Source organism: Amborella trichopoda, chromosome 2 (assembly GCF_054954075.1).
Source record: "Amborella trichopoda isolate Santa Cruz 75 chromosome 2, AtrichopodaSantaCruz75HAP2 v2.0, whole genome shotgun sequence".
NCBI lineage: Eukaryota > Viridiplantae > Streptophyta > Magnoliopsida > Amborellales > Amborellaceae > Amborella > Amborella trichopoda.
The window spans coordinates 6802407-6824718 of NC_142337.1; the positions used below are offsets into that span (position 1 = coordinate 6802407).

General features: G+C 35.1%; 1 long non-coding RNA gene across 4 annotated transcripts; it reads right to left on the reverse strand.

The window, feature by feature from the left end:
* Positions 1 to 1452: 1452 nt before the first annotated feature.
* LOC148783064 (uncharacterized) lies at positions 1453 to 13635 on the reverse strand. 4 transcript variants are annotated; one of them, XR_016049001.1, is made up of 3 exons: positions 13339 to 13635; positions 12644 to 12790; positions 1453 to 2099 (listed from the first exon to the last, which is right to left on the reverse strand). It is a non-coding gene; the product is annotated as an uncharacterized LOC148783064 (long non-coding RNA). The 4 variants fall into 4 exon arrangements; XR_016048999.1 differs by lacking the exon at positions 1453 to 2099 and adding an exon at positions 2753 to 3908; XR_016049000.1 differs by lacking the exon at positions 1453 to 2099 and adding an exon at positions 8844 to 9211.
* Positions 13636 to 22312: the final 8677 nt, after the last annotated feature.

Below are 22312 nucleotides of genomic sequence, written 5' to 3' on the forward strand. Positions count from 1 at the left end.
TAGAGGATCCACACGCCAATAAATTTAAGATGCTATAATTACAGTTCTCATTGCAAGCAAGCATTATAAGATAACCAAATGAATTCTATTATTGCTTCAAGGATCTATAACAATAGACTTACCTATATGAGATATTGATGGAATCGGCCAAATTTTATGCTTGACTTCTTATAAATTCAAAGTCCACATAATTATCATGAAAGGAAAAACAAAAACAAAAATCACAGGAAGCTTAAGAGGTGTATAGAATCTATGAAAAGACAGTGCAGAGCTCATTAGTGTTCCTCAATGACGACTATTGACCAAGTAAACTTTAATAAAGGATGAAGTTTCTATAGGGCCTTGAAAGCAAAATGAAGCCTTATAGTAAATCTTCATCCCGAAAGCACATTCGGCATCGAAAATCTTCATGATGGGTTCACAATTAATTTCCAACACCTACAATAATTAATTTCCAACACCTACAATAAAATATGAAACTCAAAAACTGGCACAGATCTTGTGGATCTGTGAACATTTATTTTTAAAAAGAAATAGATGGTCTAGATGATTTGTTGCATCATACACTATTTTTACAACTAAAAAATCCTAATTTTCTTGTACGACCATAATGTTGAAGCTGAGATGATTTTCAACACATGAATTACAATTTTTGATGAGTTATCCGGTGAGGGTTTACTTATTTTGATAGGGCAGCAGTCCTATCAAATCATTAAAAAAAAAAAACACAACTTAGGAAGCTTAAGAGAGATATAGAATCTTAAAAAAAAAGGGTAAGTAGATATATAGAATCTACAAACAGCCAAAGTGCAGAGCTCATTAGTGTTCCTAAAATGAGGACCATTGACCAAGTAGACTTTAATTAATAAGAAGAATGGCCAATAACAATCAATTATGAATCATTTCCGGTTAGGATCCAAGGTGCACGTGAAGGTAATATCTCAAAATGAAATTTTACTTGCTGGGAGATGAAAAAAATAGGAAATCATGATTAGGTAGTAGGGACACCTCAAAAATCCACTAGAAAATATTGTTTCGAAACCCTCTAATTGGTCATCTCGAGTTTATGGATATTACAAAAAGACTTCAAATCTTTAAAAAAATTCATCTCGTAACATATTATCCAAATGTTCATCACAATATTCATCTCGTAACATATTTCCAAATGTTCATCACAAGATTTTTAAGTAGGAAAAAGTTTATATAAGATTGAAACTTTAAAATGTAGAATTAAGGTGTACCTATGAAATTGTCCCAAAAAGACTATTTTAATGAGATTTCAAGTCTTAAAAACTCATCTTGCAACACATTATCTAGACCGTCTATTTTCAAGATTTTTATGCGTTTATAAATTTGAACCACTTTTGTAGTTTAAAATTTTGCAACAGAAGAAATCACAACCATTTTTAGTGTGCCATCAAAGGTCGAGCTCCAGAAGATCACATAGAGAGACTTTAGAGAGGGTTTTTTTTTTTTTTTGAACAGTAACGTACGTCTTATTATGTAAAAATACAAGATGCTCGAGCAATGTCACAATATCACATAAAAGAAGTAATCAACAGAGTGGGAGTATGGACTCCTCCTTTAGCAAGAACATCGGCATCTTCATTCGCCTCTCTATAACAATGTTGGACCGTTGCCATAGAAGTTGACAAAATATTCCAAATTTGATGAAAAATAATCCTTAATCTCCAAAGGATTTTGGCCTTTCTCGTTCTCTTACTCCAGGCAATAGCATTTGCCGAGTCTCTTTCGATAATCTTGTCTCCTTCCAAAATGCATAGTAATTTCAAACCTTCTAATAAACCTCGTGCTTCCACCTCATTTGCTATTGTGATGCCACAAGGACCCAAGTAAGGAAAAATAATGTGACCCCAATTATTTCGGATGAGTCCAACATAGCCGCCTGGCCCTATATTGCCAAGTGAACTTCAATCAAAATTAAGTTTGAAGGAATTCACTGGCGGTGGTATCCAAACAACCTCACTACAAATGTTGATGGTAACACCCATAATTGTCATTGCCGAAGGATTGCTGATGATTAAGACTTTTAAGAATGAAGCCATTATCCTTGTGTGCAAGGAACCAATCAGCTGCAACTGCCAAAACATTTGATTTTAATGTAGACAGATCTGCACTTAAGGCTAACCCAAATAGATCTCCAAAAGATAATTCCCATCTTTGAAATATCGGGTATGATCCATAAGTCAAGAAGCACTTTGACATTTTGGAACAAAGGTAATGACATATTAAAGTACTGGCCAGCCCAATCCCAAAGAAAAGTAACAAAAGGGTACGATAGAAAAAGATGCTGCGAAATTTCATCACTGGCTTTGCACATGATACGTACATTAGTAATAATAAATCTCCTCTTTCTCAAATTGTCAACAGTTGCTAATTTATCTTAACTACACTTTAAGAAACACGCGCAATTTCTTAATCTTTAGAGAGAGGGTTTTGGATATTGCCAAGTCATCTAAAACCCATAAGCTATAAGCCCATCCCCTCTCTCCTCCATCTTCTCTCTACCCACCCCCCTTGTTTTCGATTTCATCTATTTCTCTCTCCTCCACTCCTCTGTCTCAAATTTTTCCTGTCTTTTCGCTCTCTGCCCCCTCTATTTCCATTTTCATCTCTCCCTATCTCTCATTTTCCCCTCTCTCTCTCTCTTCTCCAATTCTTTTCTCTCTAGCCCATTTTCCCATTCATGTTCCTCATTTCATTTTCTCTCCCTCTACCCCATTTCTGCCCCTCTCTCTCATTTCCTTGTTTAGTCTCTCTTTCCTTTACCTGTTGAAAAAAGGTTAAAAAAAAGGCCTATGCCTTATGCGAAAAATAAAGCCTTATCTTAAAACTTATCGAAAATTGTAGTTCTAACATCAAAAAACCTTCAAATCAATTATCTCGACCTTAACCATTATAGTTGTGAAAAAAAGAAAAAGGCACATCATCTAGACCATCTATTTTCAAGAATTTATTTGCAAGATTTGTACCATTTTTTTAGTCAACGGTAGAAATTGATTTTAAAGCCATCATAAAAAATTATGATACCCAAAGACGAAGTTTCAAGATAAGGTTTTACTTTTTCCCTTAGAGCCCAGGCCATATAGAGACTGCACACTTGCCCATTTTATCTTCCCGTCTCATTTCCCCATTTCATCTCTCTCAATCAGTACCTGTTTCACGTCTCTCTCTGGCTATCTCTCCTCTTTGTTCTCCCCCATTTCCCCATTTCTATCTCTTCCTATCCCTATTTCCCTATCCCTTCTCTCTTGATTTCCCCACTTCATCTCTTCTCATTCCTTTATCTCTGTCCATTTCATCTTTCCCTACTTCCGTGATGGGTTCTACTTAGTATTGACAATTACTGAGGAGGCAGTTTGTTTTTCTAGGCATGGTTTATTTTAATTTAAAGGAATAGATATTCACTTATATTTTTCTCTTTCTAAACTCAATAGATAAGAATGTTATACAAGTAAGCTCTAGAACCGTTTGGTTGATTTTTCACAAACAAAGTGCAAGAAAAATGAAACTAGTAACAAGCAAACAATAAACACAAAAAACAAAGTAAAAGATAAATAATATAAAAAAAACGTCAAAATTAACATGGTTCGTCACAAATGTGACTATATCGATGGACATGGTAAACTGAAATCCACTATTTACTTTTGGCAACCATTACTATTTACTATTTACTTTTGGCAACCATTATCGACAACAACATATAAAGATGGGAGAGCAATGAGAAACCAACTTTTCTCTACAAAGGGATACCACTCAAAGACTTTATGGGAACTGCTTCTCTACAAGAAACAAACATACCTCTCGACACAAGACATGGGCAAACCGTTTCTCTTACTAGAAGCTAACTTCTCTTTCTAAGAGCTCCTTAAGAGGCTCCTCCTTACCTGCACAGGAGGCCACAATCTCTTTCAAGATGAAAGTCCAACTTTCCCATAAAGTGACTCACCGTTTTTCTCACTAAAAGCTCACTTCTCTCTAGAGGCTCCATATCTACACAAGAGGCAACAACCTCTCAAGATGAAAGTCCAACTTTCCTTTAAAGTGACCCAAATAGGGGCACGGGCACCTTTTTTCTTTCTATAATAACTCATTTATAAAGAAAAGCACAAACCCATAAAGTGGTATGCGAGAGATTCCTCTCATCTTTTATTCAACTTTATGGAAAACTTTTTGTTTTTTTATTATTATTGTAATCTATCTTAAACCATATAGACTCAACCAAAATATAACTTTCTACATGATTAGAATTATCAAATTAAATAAAAAACCAAATAAATATAGAAACTCGTCATTATTAATATCAATCTCAATAATATAGGATTTCATTAAGGAGGTGATTTTGGATATTACTCAATCCCACAATCTCCACCTTGATATAAAAAATCACTTGCTCGTCATTCTAACATGCATCAAACAACTTAAAAAAATCTTCATTTTTTGCCAAATAAATTCCTTCATAATTCTTGCTGAATAAATATTATTTGTCATTAAATTTCTCCACTTCAAATTTTGCATTCGAAACCTTTACTGCCACACTTACATCCCAAATTAGGGCTCTAATACCATTTGTTGTGTGCGGAAACTCTAAAACCTGTAGGTTGATTTTTGGCAAATAAAGTGTGAGAAAAATAAAATCGGCAACAAACACGCAAAAATAAAAAAGGAAATAAACAATGCAAAAGAACACAAGAATTGATGTAGTTCGTCAAAGATTTGACTACATCAACGAGCATGAAAAACTGAAATCCACGACACCGATAAGAGTTACATCACATATTTTGGAATACGAAATGTATCATAATAACCATCGACAAAACTCAATCGAACAACCCTTTGAACCACTCTCCCAATTGACACAACATATTGTTCTTCCTTCTCTTAACATCCAACAACCATTATCGACAATACTAGATAGAGATAGGAAAAACCGACTTTCTCACTGCAAAAAAGATACCACCAAAATTTTTTATAGGAACCTCTTCTCTACAATAAATATACCTCTCGCTCCACACGAGGCATGAGTACATCGTTTAGTTCACTAAAAACTCATTTCTCTCTGTAGAGGATTATTCAGAGGCTCCTCTTTCTTTGTGCAAGAGGCCATAACCTCTCTTTAAATAAAAGTCTAACTTTCCCATAAGGTGACCCAAATATAATACACTTTTTCTCTCTCTTCAATAACCCACTTATAAAGACAAACACAAGCCTATAAAGTGGTATGTGAGAGGTTCCTCCCATCTTTATCGGAAGCTTTAACTTTATCTTTTTTAGGTTCTCAAGTTTATCCTAAACCATATAGAACTTGCTCAGAAAATAACTTCCTAATTAGAAAACCTAATAAATATGGAAACTCATCAATATTAATACCACTACCAATAATATAAAATTTTCTTAAGGAGGTGATTTTTTGATGTCACCAAAACCAACAAGAAAGTGTTTGTAAGAGATTACAACCGAAGTGGAAAAGCAAACATTAGTCATATAAATAAAATGTTAAACGAAATACCCAAAAGAGATTAAGTAGAACCATACGACTAGAAATGCAAATAATTGCAAGTAAACTCTCTGATACCACTGGGAACCCAAGCTATCTCGATTGCTCCTTGTTGCGGTGAACTCCCCATTACAACAAATTTAACACCTGGATACCAACTTGCTTTCACAGGTTAAATGGTTCCAATAAATCTATACACTCCATAATCAAATATGATGTAGTAAATTTGGTCAAAATATGATGAAATTAAGAGAAAGTTAAATAGGAACTTTAATGGCACAACCATACACTACAAACCATAAGCAACACACAATATACATCGTTCACCCAAAAGCGGGCCACATCCACGGTCAACCGGTAAGAAAATGATTCATTATCAATGGAAGAATTACAAGTTCTAGAGATTACCTCATACAATGGTAAAGAAAGCTCAAATTGATATTTTCTACTACAATAGCACCATTGATTGACTCCTTACTTTGCCTCTGTCAACTAACACAATCGCCGCAATGAAATCCCGATGAAATCCAGCCTAATACAAAGCCACTAAGAAGCTAGGATTTGCTAAAACCCCCAATCTCTATTCTCTTCTCATTTTTTTCTTCACAAAGAACTCCATCACAAAGGTGATTTTACATCACCATCCCAAATAGGAAAGGCCGATGTGATTGGATTATTGCATACTACTCTAGTGTTAATTTTGATAATTGCCATGATTAGTACAGAAGTCATTTCAGTTCGAACTTTAAGAAGTATGGGCACGTACTGCCAAGGATCTGAGCATATGCAAAAGAGACTTGTGCAAAGGGTCTCGAAAATATGAGATCATGCACCGCTTGTACTTGTAGGTAGTGCAAGAAGGGATTACACCCAAAACATGTGAAGTGGTGCCATGGCCTCAAGAATTCAAGGATGAGACTGTTGAAGAAGGTGGCATCTCCATAAGAAAAACAAGCACAAAGGAAGATGAACAAGGTGTGCTCATGAAGGTTATTGGGCTAGAGAGTTTAAGGCATTCGCTTAGTTCTCTAGGTTCTTCAAGAAAAGAACAACCGGATATGAATGCCAAGGCAAGGATGTGATTTTGCATCAAAGTATAGATTGTTGGGATGATGATTCAAAGTCACATCTCATTTGTCTCATGGCATTTCCCTCAATGCTAAAGGCTATTTTCGTCACAAAAGATACGACTTTTATGGAGGCCCATAAAATCATTGTGTAGAGAGATAAATGTAAGTTTTTTGTGAGGGAACTCTTTGTGAAGAGAAAAAGGACGAGATTAGGGGAAGAATAGAGATTGGGGGTTTTGGCAAACACTAGCTTCTTTGTGGCTTTGTATTGAAGCAAATTTCATCAGGATTTACTTTCGTAGACGGTATTAGACAATAAAAGCAAAGCAATGAGTAGATCGATGATGTTATTGTGATTGGAAATATCAATTTGAGCTTTATTTACCATTGTATGAGGTAATCTCTACTATACCCCAAAACTTGTAATTCTGCCATCAATAGTAAATCATTTCCTAACCGGTTGCCTGTAGATGTTGCCCGATTTTGGGTGAACCACATATATTGTGTGTTGGTGGTGGTTTGAATATGGTTTGTAGTGTATGGTTGTTATTAGAGTTCTTATTTTACTTTCTCTTGATTTCATCATTTATCAAATTTACTACACCATATTTGATTCTTGGGCATATGGATTTCTTGGAATCGATTTGTTGGTGAAAAGCAAGTTGGTTTCAACGTGTTAGATTTATTCTAGTGGGAGTTTCACGTAAATAAGGGGTAATCAAGATAACCTCGGTTCCCAACATACAAGTGCTATCCAAACAAGTGTTTGAGAAATTCTAGATAGGAATCTTTGAAATTCAAATCCATATAAACAGATAGATTTTGAATATATTTAAGCTTGATAATTTCTCCTCCTCAAATGAAGCTTAAATTTCATAATTAAAAGTGGAAATAGATTTCTCTAGGAATTTCCGCCAATAGAACTATGTCTTCAAGGCTTAGAGGTCTACCTTACTTCGATTGTTTAAAGTTAGGCTTAGAGGTCTACCTTACTTTGATTGTTTAAAGTTGACGCTTAGGCTTAGAGGTCTACCTTGCTTTGATTGTTTAAAGTTGACGCCTTATGTAAACCTATGTAAACACACTCTTTTCTTTGTAAATAGAAGCCCCATCTTTTGGGTTGCATTATTAATTTGCCTTCCTATTTGGAGCAACAGAACTTGAATCTCTCCATCAAATCTGTCCATCATAGTATTTGCCCACAAAAAATCTGTCCACCATACATGCAGGTATTATATGATAATAAGACAAAAATTCAGTTACATGACTAACTCCTTAACCTCATGGGATCTCATGCCATTTCTCTACTACATGAACCTACTGTTATCTTCTCTTAGTTCAAATAAATATATCAGGGATCCAAGCAATAAACATATTGACCAAACAAACTCGGGCTAAAATTATATCTCATTCCAATATTTACGCATGGCGAGGGAAGTTAAGAAAGAACTTAGAAGGATAGGAAACTTCAAGAAGGGTAGGGTTTAGGGTTTTTTGGGTTTATTGCTGATAATCATCCTCACCCTCCAATCCTCTAGTGAAAATCTAAACCCCCCTCCTAGCCCATGTGCTCCTAAATAAACCCTCGGTTCTGTGGAAAGCCCGTAGACCCTCCAAACAGGAAAACAGGACATATACTCCCCTCTCTGCTTTTTACCCCCATAAGCCATGAATAGTTGAGAAAACCAAGCTAGGCAATCCTTCATTCCTAAAGAAATGGTCCTAGTCCCTATTAAATGGTCTGTCCAAACCGGGTCACAATGTTTGGAAGCTGAATAACTAAAATTTTAGGGTCTGTTTGCTAGATGGGCGCGGCGCAATACAGTATTTCTTCCCCAACTGAATGCAAGGGAAATATCCTAGGTTCACCAACAGAGGGCACTAAAAGCTGGCAAACTTTTGCTCTATGGTTCTTCTTAGAGCACACCAATTACTGCATTAAATACTCCAGTTATCATGACCTTGACTGGCTATTTACAGTGCATTTGTGAAACTCGAGCTCATGCGAGACCCGAATAACTAATTTGAGCTATTGTGCATGTTCTGGAGACAATATGACACTTTTCTAAGCTTCCCATGTATCAGCCAAAAACCCTAAGAACTAATTATATGGGAACATAATACTACTTGGTGATTATAGAAACAATGACAGCAAATTGGAGTTACAGAATGTAAAGCATCAGTAGTGCGATTAGAATGAGAGTCCTGATTGCAATTAAATGAGATGATCTCAGTTGCTGCAGTAAACAATCCACTGTAAAAATTCACAAACATTTTATTTGAAGACTGTGGCCCCTCGTTTACGGACTTTTAAATTGACAGAGACAGGTATGTAACCTTGGAGAATTGAAGAAGACAGGACGGAAAAGAGATTTTCTTAACTCAGGTTATTAGCTGATTATACAGTAAATGAAATCTGTAGTACCTGGCTCATCTTAAACAGTGGCTAATTAACAGATGCTAAGCTCCTCCAATCGGCATTTGGGGCACCGTTAATTGCTAACAAACGGGCTGCTTGTATGTGAAAGGGACTTACAGGAGCCCGGGGACAGAGCTTTAAAAAGCTGTTTTTCCTTTGATGAAGCAGCATCATGAAGGTGCTTATGTGTGTAATTTAACTTCCCTTTAGTGTTATCAGGACAAATGTTAGAAAATAATCAAAAGAATGCTATTCCACCTAACAGTAACTACCAATGCTTTTAGAAGTTACCAATGCAATTGGCTCAATTTTGTGAGGTCGTATGCCTCAAAATTAAATAGATTCAAGCCCAAATAATTATAAAGAAAATGAATCCGCATGAGATACATAAAAAGGTCAAAGTGCAGGGCTCATCAGTGTTCCTAAATGATAACAACCATCGACTGAGTGCACTTCAATTAGTGACAGAAAGAAAGAACAATAACAAGCTATTATGATTCATTTCAAGCTAGGATCCAAGACACACTTCCAAGGTGTTTGTATATTATAAAATTATACTTGATTGGGACTTGGCCAAAAGCCATAAAGAAATCAAATTTCAGCACCTGCTAACAAATGCAATGTTTATAGCTCCTACCACTAGAATTCTCTCTATCATGTTTATCCACTGCTTTAAAAAAAAAAAGAAAAGAAAAAAGAAACATGTGCTATGTTTGAACTCCCAGCCTTTACATTTCAAAACTGCTAACAAATGCAATGTTTATAGCTCCTACCACTAGAATTCTCTCTATCATGTTTATCCACTGCTTTTAAAAAAAAAGAAAAGAAAAAAGAAACATGTGCTATGTTTGAACTCCCAGCCTTTACATTTCAAAACTGAGAGCCTTCTAGTTTGACCTATAGGCTTTATGCTTTTTATTTACAAGTAACTACTACAGAATATTCAGATAAAAAATCAGTGACATGATTTCATAGTCTCCGGGATCTCCCAACTTGGTCGTGATCCCACGCTCCCGAAGCTGGACCTTGGGTGGATCTCACTCCCGTATGGAGGCACATGGTCTCCATTCCTTAGGGATTGGTCGATATAAATCACACTCATGTTAGATTGATTTTTTATAAGGAAACAAGTCTTACGTGCATCCATTAAAAAAAGAAAGTAATTTATGTTGCAAAATCATGTTATGTATATTTTTTAAAGAAAAAAGAGTTGCTTTAACAAGATGGGTCTAGGACTTAAGGATTTATCGTGCAATTCCAAAAAGTTGAGATCCAGCTTCCCATCATGTTAGGATCGGGATCCCTCAAATTTAGAGTGCACCAACAATGATCCCGACCATCAGGAGCTTCTAACCTATCACAATCCCAATCTCTCGATTCTGCTCCCTCTCCCGATCCCAACAACTATGCATGATTCTCTAAAGCTCATAGGAACTTGCAGAAGAATGGACAAATTATATCATGGGATTAGTTGATCTTGTGGCTTGTTGAATTCTTATCTTCTTCTCTTACTTTCATATAGTATCACTTATATATCTATCGAACAAACACATGTTAAAAATATGGAAATGTGTACAATGAGACCATTTACTTTTAGTACAAGGAGGTCACAACTACTATTGATCGTTAGATGCAACATCAGGTGGTTGGGAATGTGACATTGGCTAGGCACAATGTCCAGAACAAAATTTCTCGAATATTGGGACACATTTCAATCCATTAAATATCATATCCAATGGCTAATAATGATTTTGACCTTCTTGTACTTAGAGTAAATGGTCTCATAGTATACAATCCCCAAAAATATTATTAGTTATTCCAACAACAAATAAATCACCAAAAGAAACCACTCGTGAGAAGTTGATTCGAAGGATCGCTTGTCACGTTCATGAGTTGGCAGATGCTAAGGCATGGACTTACCACATGTCAGAAAAGGCAATTACTGAAAACTTGCGACTTACGTGGTGGCATCAAAGGATCAAGTTACCCATAACAGTGGCATTGGCTTTTCCACATTCACATCATTGTAAGCTAAAGGTTGATGGGTCTTCTATTTAGAACCCAAGTCGAGCTGGTTGTGGGGGCGTCTTAAGACGGGATGATGGATCCTTTGTTGCTGCTTTTTTAGTTCCGCTTGGGATTGCTTCCAATAATTATGCAGAATTTCGAGGTGTACAAAAGGGTGTCGATTTAGCTATGCAATTGGATTACATTCCCCTATAAATTGAGAGCGATTCTACCCTACTTGTCCAAGTCATACAGGGCAAGTGTAAAGCTCCATGGGCTCTTCATACCATATATGCTAACTGCAAGTTTAGACTTGAGAATCATTCATGGTCTATTTGTCATGTTTATCGTGAGGCTAATATGGTGGCCGATGTTCTTGCCAAAAAAGCTACAGTTTTGCGGAGGCCACTACTCCAGGCTTCCAGATTTTCTTAACCTTCCTTTACTTCATGATGTGGTGTAATTACCCAATTGTAGGGTTGTAAAATAGTATGATGCAATTATTTTCCTATTTTGTACTAATGAAAATTAGGTAGAGGGCCTTCTCCCTCACTAATTTGCCCAAAAAACAAAAAAAACTTCACCCTCAAAACCAGTAAATCCCAAACTCCCCTTGCTGCCTCAGTGACAATTCAGGTTAGCTACCTACACCCTAGAATGGTTGGGTGTAACCCTTGAAGTTTGTCCCCCAAAAAACCAAGCTGACTAAAACTTTCTGGAAATTGAGTACTAGCGTGATGATTACAGTGTTGACATTGCAGCATGATATCCCGGATTTGAACCACATCGCTAATCTAACACCCGCCGCACCAAAAGAGAAAAAATGCAAGAGATGCAATGAAGGGACATTGTTGGAGCGATTGAGTTATTGAACTTCAATAAGTTCTGAAATCTACGCAACAGATAAGAAACAAGGCTACCAAAATTTAGTATACACGAGAAAATGTAACAATAGTCGAAGTACGGTATAGTAACAAGAAGGATGATTACTTTTTAAGATGAAGAGTTTGAAGCAGCAGCCAATACTTTAATTAATGGATTACTTCGAGTTGAAACTCACACCATGGAATATTGGATGTCTTGGCCTAGTCTCACAGAGTACAGTATGACAGTCACTAAGGAGAAACGCTATCAATTTCAATATGGGATCCTTCATTTTTATTTTACTTTTTGCCAATAATATTCAGTTGTCTCACTAAGAACAAATGTTTTTATGCAGATCTCTAAAAAGTCAATCTTTTAAATTAGTTTGGGTGAATAAAGTGGACTAAATAAGAATTAGTGCATGCCAAACCAATAGCATGAGGACAAAATAAACTTTGCAACAGAAAAAGGAAATTGACATTGAACTGAATAGATTAACAGAGTGCATGATCCATTTCTCAAAAAAAAAAAAACAGAGTGCACGATCCATTAAAAATGGTGTAGGCATTAGTTCCAATACACAAACCAATAACTAGATGTTAATACAGAAAACCATGCCTATAACAAGAAGCAAGCAAATGGGAGCTCATCATTCTGCAACTGAAAATCAATATATACCTGGTTGCCGGAATAATTTACAATTCACTAAAGCAAGCATCAAGAGGCAAAAAGTTATCCAATACATACAAATTGATTAAGAGAAACCTTTTTGGTTGTCCCCTTTGTCTACAAATGTGACGACTTTTCGGTCCGTGGTCAGTTCCTCTTAGTTGTTAACTTGTTTGGTTCTCTCTCTAGATAGTAAACCAATGTATCGAAGGAATCAAACACATCAGAGCCAAAACATGATACCTGAAAAGAAAAAAGTACAAAACAACAAAAAAATTCAAAACTTCACAGTCCAATGCAGAATGTCTATCGAATCACAGACTAGACACTTCTTGAGATTTATACTACTGTCGTTATGAGAGAGATCAAAAGAGGAGAAAGATGAATAGCTCAACAATTAAAATACTAAAAACAGGACTAACGACCTAATCAGAGACCCAACGTTCTCTTGCATTTCAATTGAAATTTCAGCCCAAATTAAGTATATAATGAAAGATTTTGTTAAAACAAGAAGGTCATAACTGGGCTCAATGTTTACGAAGATTACGGGATTGAATTTCATGATATCTGGCTGATAAACCCTTTATCTGAATACCAAATGCAGCCTAAAATTCAGCTGGTTGTTAGCAATTACAAGCAATCAAAGAGATCAATGAGCCAGACTCAGCTATAATTAGTGAATTCTGGCCATAAAACAGATGGTTCACCAGAAGGTGGTTGGTTTTGGACGTCAATTAAATGATGAAATTCACGTCAAAGGCGAATAATCTCGCACATGGAAAGAGCTTTACCAGTTTCTGGATCCCAAAATGGGGTTCCTCGGAGAAATAGAGAGAGTAATAGGCTTGTGAGTTCAAAGAGAGTAAAAGGGGATATGGGTTTCTTTGTTAATACAGGAGGGATATCTATTGGGTGAGAATTTACAGAGAGAGAGAGAGAGAGAGCAAAAGGGGAGATGGGTTTCCTTGGTTATAGAGGAGGGATACGTATTTTGGTGAGCGATTTTAGAAAGAGAGAACAAATGGGGAGATGGGTTTCTTTGGTAATAGAGGAGGGATACTTATTTGGTGAGAGATTCTCTCTCTCTCGAGAGAGAGAGAGAGAGAGAGAGGAATGTTAAGGAGTGGGGTTTTGGTGATTGGAGATACAGAGGGAGAGGGAGATTTGGGCCTGTTGGCATTGTGATCGTTTGAGGGAAGTTCCTGCGCTGGAGCACAAGGCTCGGACAGCCTCAGACTCGGAGGGGCACGCCTCAGAGAGCAGGCATATGGCGAGGGCGCGTCCAATGTGATCGCAGGCACCCGCATGCAACCGCCGCCTGCACTCCCTAAAAGCCTCCTCCATCTTCTGGCACGAAGAAGAAGACCCCATTGTGACTTCAGAAGCGAGAGAGAGAGATATTAACTCAGTACAGTGCGGAGAGAGAAAGATGGCGGGTTCTCTCTCAAGGTTAGAGGCAAACAGAGGGAAGAATTGGATTCCCTCTAAACTGTCGAGTGTCGTACAGAGAAACTTAATTAGATTCCAGGAGAGAAAGAGAGAGGTTTCTCTCTCTAGAATTGAATTAAACACGTCGGTTGACACAGAGACTTTCACGTGTCTATTTTGTTACCAAATAAATAGTTCTGGACTTCTGGCAGCTATAGGAAAAGTTTAGCGGTTTTGGTGAACGGGACGTGCATGTGGGAGGTTTCAGAGGATCATTACTATTTAAAGAAAATATTATATAAGATTTTAAAAAATATTAAATTTTGTTTGTAATGTATTTCGAATATTTTTCATAAATATTAGAAATTATTATTTTTGTTAATATTTATTTTTTTATTTTTTAAAAAATATTACATTTTGTCATCTTTAAATATATTTTTATATTTTATTAACTTCTTGTATTTTATATTTTTAATATTTTTTTGACTGCCCAAAACTTACTTGATTAGGGTGGTTGAATCGCTTGGTTTATCGATTAATACTTCCAACCCCGCTTCCAACCCCGCTTCCAACCCAATTGTCTAGTTAACCGTTCCAATTCAATTTTTTCTACCCGCTCATGTTAGTTTCCATTTTAAATTGATTTGAGGCAATCTTGCTTGGCATACATAAAAAGAAAGACAATTATGCATTCTTTCGTTCTTTTCTTTTTTCTTTTTTCAAGTTTGCTTTACGTATCTAACTGCCCTCTCGTGGACAAAATGACTCTCAATAACAAATACCTCGCAATAACTCGGAGTTTAGACACCACAACAAAATATAAGGGGTGCGGTTTGTATAGAGCCGAGGCTCTAAACAATCAAAGTAGAGCGCACCTTCAAATAGTATCGAAAAATGTGATTTTATTACTGAAAATATTTGTGATAGTCTGAAAATATATTTTCATCTCTAATTATAAAATTTAAAGCTTCAAAAATAGTTTTCATCTCTAATTATAAAATTTAAAGCTTCAAAAATAGTGTATATCAAACAGATCTATAAAAACTTGAAAATATTAAAAATTGATGTTCCAAAAATGCATTACAAGATAAATTATTTCCAAAACTTGAAATACATTGTTTTCTCATGTCCATGCATCTTAAGGTTGAGATGATCAATTTGAATATATTTGGGCATCAAAACAACATATGCTAGTGAAATATTTGAGGTGCACTCTAGTTTGATTGTTTAGAGAACTTTTTCCAAATATAAGTGCATTTCTTTTGAAGTTTTGCATATCTTTTGAAGTTTAAGTCTGCATTTCTGATTTATGGTTTCTTGCGTTGGCAATAGGCCAGGCTGGGCCCTAGCACGGCCCCATTCCCTATAGGACTAGCCCAGCCTTTAGGCCACATTTTGTGGCCCAAGCCCCAATATTTTGGGGCTGGTATGACCAGGCCAGTCCAAGCCAACCAGCCCATTCCACCCTTGCTTCTCTCATTTGGGTACTTTCTCTACGGATGGTGATCAGGTGGGATCGACCTGCCGACCCACTGACCCGGGTTTGGGTTTGGACCTGAACATTGGATGTGGCAGGTTGGATCTGGGTCTATTTCACCTTGACCCACTCTAGATCATGTCGAGGTCCCGCTTCGGGTCCATACAAGACCTTATCACGTCGGGTGAGGATTAGATGGTCAACCTGCCCCTATCCAACCCAATATTTATATATAAAAAAAATATAGATAACTATTAGTTTTGTATATGTTAAAATATTTATGATATAAATCCTTTTTTTTATTTACAATAAAACTCGACTTAGTAGGATGGGCCCGGGTTCAACAATTGGACTTGGGTCTAGGTCGGATTTAGTTCGAACTAGGACCAGTTAGATCAGTCCCAGGTTGACACATACACCAACCACCATTCCACACCCTTAACTCAAGGATGATAATGGGAGTGACCATCTCTACTATTGTTTGTTTCAACTAGGACATGAGCTTACTCAAAACGAACCATCTCCAAAGTCAGAGTAACATTACAGAGGAGAAAGGAAATTCACGGATTCAAAAGAAGTAGAATTGGGCCAAAACAAAAAAAAAAAACTCTCACTTTTGTCCATAATGCTCATGGACTTACCAATCACATGCTAAAACTATCAAATTTCCTGATTTTAAAGGGATTGTCTTCCGGAAGTTTTCATATGCCAATTAGTCTTGAACTATCCTATTAGAAAACACTATACATTACAGCCCATTTGGATAACCAAAAAAGTTAAGTGTATTAAGGACTAAATTAAAGGGGCCTATTTGTTAATCAAATGTTTTTCTTTCTTGAGGCTATGAATGCTTTTCAGGCGTCTTCGCGTCATTCCAGAGCTGACCGACCAAAGGGATGATTCACCCAAAGGTGTTCCAAAGAAGAAAAATAGAAAATAGATTCCAAAACCGGAGCAAATCGTAAAACGGGAACTCAAATTCACCTAAGATCATATTAAGATCTAAAGATTTTATTTCATTAACTGGGAAAGGAAAAATTTCGAGTGCTTACGAACAACATGTTTCATTTACATCTAATCAATATATATATATATATATATATATATATATATATATATATATATATATATATACACACACGGGGAAGTCTTCCCAACATGAAAAAGTCTTCCCAACACTTATAGGTGAAAATAAATAGTGATTTCACTTATCCTTATCACAATCCAAATTTCATCACGCCGTCATGATTGTCCGCTAGTGTTTTATTTTTTCATTTTTTTTCTACAAATCATAATAACTTGAAATTTAGAAAGTATGTATATCTTACTAGGGCGCATCTAATAAAAATATAAACAATATTATCTGAAAAAAAATTGACCAAAATACCTCCGAAATTTTTCGGAGGTATTTTGGTCAATTTTTTCCATGTAAAATACTTTTATTATATTTTTTAAAAATTCATCTATTTTTTATGAATACACATTATAAATTTCAGGTCATTCCGATTTGTAAAAAAAAAATGAAAAAGGAAATACTACTGGACAATTGTGATCGCGCGATGAACTTTAGACGGTGATGGGGTAGGCGAAATCACAGTTCATATTCGCTTATAGACGTTGCGTAGTGCTTTCCAAAGTAAAAAAATTACACGGTCATAGATTGATCCATGAATTATACTGTCATAGATTGATTCAAAGAAAAAAAATTATAGACATTTGACGCTACTTTACAAAAATTCTTTATACCTTGTTTAGAATCGAAGGGTGACTAGTTGTGTTCTTTCTTAAATGTCCTTAACACTAATCTTTAATTTAGAAAGTAAAGCTAGAAAATTTCTCATATGACTCTAATTCCATCAATACTTAAATCTCGCTGAATCCTGTCAAACAAGTTTTCAAAATTATTCGTCACAGCTACTGAAACATTTTGTAACCAACACTCACAAACTCAACTCTCAAATCATCCAATATGAAGGTTCTAGGCATGGGGTCTAAGTTTAAAGCTTGCGGGAATATTTGGAAAGCATAAGAATACCCAATCGAATCGTCGGAAAATTATACCATAGTCTTTTTAGGTGTTAACAAACGTAGCCATGAAATCTCAATCTAATCCATGGCCATTGTAGCCATATTCGAAAGTTTGCCCTGACATTTCATGCACACCATGTAAGTTCATGGCGAAGTTTAGAAACCATACCAAATTATATCCAAATGCAATAAAATTTTAACAGTAGTATCAAATAAACCTTTTACAGTAATCCATAGAATTTTAGCTCAATTGGACAGCTCTAAAGCCTAATTCGAAAGTGCAACGCAAAATTTAATGCATACTATATATAAGGTTGCAGACCTTAACCAAACGCCATAAAATTTGAACAATTACTATTAATACTATTTTCAGACATTACCCAAATTTCAGCTTAATTGGTTATCATTACTGTCCAAAAAACAGGCCTGTTCCAGAAATTTGCTACTCCCACGAATCATACTGAATTTATTCAAAATGCAGTAATGCTTTTGAGATGCAAACTGCATATGATTCATATGGCATTCAAGTGAAAAGAACCATGTAATTCTTTAATATTTCTAGAAGATTTCCATCCTCCAAAAATCTTTTGTAAGTAATTAAAAAAGTTCCTTGATCTTGTGGCTTAACCCTAACATTTATGAGCTAAGATGGAGATACCCTAGAGTGTAAAATTGCATGAATTCTGATAGATCAAAATCTGATATTTTTTAATCTCAAATACCATAGAATGTAAAAAGTACCTTCATAGGCTTTGAGATTGAAAAAAATCAGATTTCAAAAATCTTAAAATGCTCGTGGCCATTTTAAAAATCCAAAAATTCTTGGGGAAAATGTTTTTCCACGAGAGTTTGTGGATTTTCAAATCTAAAAACTGAATAAAAAATATATATATTTCAAAAATTTTGAAAATGCTGTTGGCAGGGAAAAATTGCAAACAAATGAGGCATATGAATTTTAGGACTTTGAAGAATTTTCGGATTTTGAAGATCCAAAAATTCCATATAACTATTGGACTTTGAAGATTTAATAAAAATGGCAATTGCGGAGCAAAAAAGAAAAAAAACAAGAGATTGGGTGTGCCCGTAAATTTCAACCTTAGAAGGGAGGACTTCTATAATAATAGAAATTATAGGTGACGTGCGTAATTTACTAAAAAATTTACATGCTACGGTGTTTTTACCACTTTACATAAAACAAAATGTTTTGATAGGGTTGCACCCTTGTCAAAATAAGTAAAGCCTCACCTTAAAATTTATTAAAAAATGTTATCCTGGCATTAGAAAACCTTCAAATTAATCATCTTGGCCTTAACCATATGAGTTGTGAAAAAAATTAAGATTTCAAGCCCTAAATAGTGTATATTGTAAATTATTATCTAAACCATCCATTTCTCCTTAAAAAATAGGTGTTCATGGATCCGCAAGATCTGTACCATTTTTTAACTTAAAATTTTTATAGTTGGTGTTAAAACTTTGGTTTTAGAGTATTATGGACATTTCCGATGCCCAAAGTGCTTTCCAGATGAGGTTTTACTTTGTTTCCATAAAGCCACGACCTTATAAAATTTACATCCTTGCATAAAATGTAAATTGATATAGGTCGGTGTGCTACCACCATGCTTGCCAACATGTTTACACAAAAATGAATGCCATGAAAGTGCAAGAGACCTCCTTAACATTTAAATGTCAAATGACCTCCTCAACTAGATAACAAATTTTGACCTCTAATTCATAATGTTAAAGGTATGCTTTTGAAATCACCAATTCACTGAAACACGTAAGAATCTAGGTTTTAAAACCAACCTCCTTTTTGAAGATAATCTTTGTGATCATGATTGTTACAAAAGGTTGCTGAGGATTGAAAGCCTTTTCTCAAATCAAACTTGTATTATCTACTCTAGAAAACACTTTAAACCTATCATGACTTTTATGAAATGAATGATGAAGTGTCAACAGAATGTGAAACATGCACTAATTACATTCAAATCACTATTGAGGTTCTTTCCAGATATCTTGTGATCCTTAATCAATTTTCGCAAAGGCAAGATAAGGTGGGATTATCTACTTGAAATAGGGCCTGTCTTCTCTAATGAATTACCCAAAAAAATAAAAAAATATAACCGAAGATTGCAAGATTTCCATCCACATAGCAAAACAACACAAGTAATTGAATATATTAATTAAAAGAAAAGTATATCTAGAGCCGAGGCTCGAAACAATCAAATTAGAGCCTACCTCAAAAATTTCACTAGAAGAGGTCGTTTTGATGCTCAAATATCCTAAAATTGATCATCTCGACATCAAGAAGCCTGGCCATGAGAAAAAAAAAAAAAAAATAGATTTCAAGTTTTGAAAATAATGTATTTTGTAAGACATTTTTTGACTGTCAATTTTCAAGATTTTCAAGTTTTCATAGATCTGTCGATTTATACTATTTCTGAAGCTTTAAACTTTATAAATAAAGACGAAAATTTATTTTAAAGCCATCACAAAGATTTCCACTATTGAAACGACATTTCTCGACACTATTAGAAAGTACGCTCTAATTTGATTGTTTAAAGCCTAGGCTCTATACAAACCACACCCATTAATTAAAGGAAGCATGTGGTTCCTATAAGGAGCCAACCTTAAACATCAAAGTAAGGCACACCTCCAAACCCCATTGGACAATGTAGTTCTGGTTATAAACCCTTATGGTAACCTGAAAAACAATTACCATTCCTAATTACGAAATTTAAAACTTCAAAAATAATGTAAATTGAGCAGATATATTAGTATTTGAAAATAGATGATTCAGATAATGTGTCACATGATGCATCATTCTTAGGCCTTGAAATATATTTTTCATATACATCTCAAGATCAAAATGACCGATTGAAAGGTTTTTTTAACGTTGAAACCATAACTTTCAGTAGCTTCTTAAGGTGAATTTTTACTTTTATAGTAAGATTTATGCTTGATACAAACTTCTTCCCCAAGGCCTACAACTTGTATAAACTTTTCTCCTCTCTTTCTAAATTATATGCCATTTGGGCTACCTTGCCTTTTGATAGATAAAGATTTTGACCTTCAAAGAGACCTAGAGGAGCTTTTGATTTTGTGCTTTCTTTTGAGCTTTAAATCGCATTTCTTTGTAAATTTGATGTAAGTTGATTAATATGTTTTGGGAGTTTTGGGGTCTATCAAACTCTCCAAAGTCAAGAAATTGGAATGTGGGTCCACTGAATCTTTTCCACTTCAGGGAAAGAGTACGGTGGCCTTTTCAAAGATCAAAACTCCTTGAGTTTGGCCGGAGCATTTTGAAGTGCAAAAGATTTTATGCTCCTGCAGGAGCATTTCTTCCATTCGTTTCCTCAAGGGGAAAAAAAAAATCTAATCTTGGTGTAATTTTAGGATGACCAATTTTGGGGATACTATCCAACTTAGCAACCAGCGTGAGAAAATATAAAATTTTAATTTATATACCTAAAAGAAATTATGTCATAAGATTGAATAGAGACCATCCAACTTTGGAGTTCAAAAGCTCCATTCTTTTCCTTTAAAAGTAATCAATTCTTTGGTGGATCTCAAATTTTAAAATTGAAAGAAACTTCCTCGGTAGTTCTTTCGCTCGAATAACAGCACAATATGCTCACGAGCACCGGAATTTATTCCCGCAAGATCAATTGCTCTCTCTCACACACACACAGATATAGGGTTTACACAACGTGCAACAATATTAAGGCCGTGGTGGCTTCATGAACCAATTCCTAACCTCTAAAATTTCTCATTAGGTGCACAAACAATATGAAAATTTTGGATGTAACCTTTCCTAACTTGAATTTCCAATTTGAGGACTTCATTTTTTCGTTTCCTTGTTAAGCATCCCCTTTTCCGAAAATCCAACAAGAAAATAAACAATAATATGAAAAAAAGGAAAAGTCTATATAGAGCTGAGGCTCTAAACAATCAAATTACAGCCCAGCGCAAAACTTTCAGTATGAGAGGATCATCTTGACATCAAGATACATGGACATGAGAAAAAAAATGGATTTCAAATTTTAGAAATACTACATCTTGTAATGCATTTTTGGACCGTCAATTTTCAAGTTTTTCAAGTTTTCATAGATATGCTCAATCTACACAATTTTGAAGCTTTGAATTTTATAATTAAAATTAATAATATATTTTAAGGCTATCACAACGATTTTTTCAATATTGAAACGACTTTTCTCGATACTATTTAAAAGTCGGCTCTAATTTGATTGTTTAGAGCCTCAGCTCTATACAAACTGCACCCCATGAAAAATAGGTATTTCCTAAACATTAAGTAGGTTCCCTAAATTTTTATTTTTATTTTTGCAATTTTTAAGGTCATGGTTTGAAGGACTAAGGTTTTATGATAGTTTCATTTGAAAGCTCCACTTAAATAACTTAAATATGCAGGTATCAGAAACCCTAGTGATGGCCCACAGTTCTGTTAAGGTCCCTGACTATAAGATTTGAAACTCAAAAGTGGAGCAGATGTAGTAGATTTGTCCGTCCAAAAGACAATCTAACCAGATAAAACAATTTTATCTATAATTATCAAAGCCGACATATATTTTCTTTTTATATTTGAGGTGCAATATTGTCTCATTTCTAATAGGAAAATTATCGCTAATATACCTATATTTTTAGGAAATTAGAAAAAAAAAACTCAAACTTCCTAAAACCTCGCCCACACTCTTTTTTTCTATTTTCGCGAAATTTTGAACAAAACTACCATTTAAAGTAGTCTTTGTACCATAATAAGAATTACAATATTAAAAACACCGCAATGTTTAATTTACGGTACTATGAGTACCGTATTG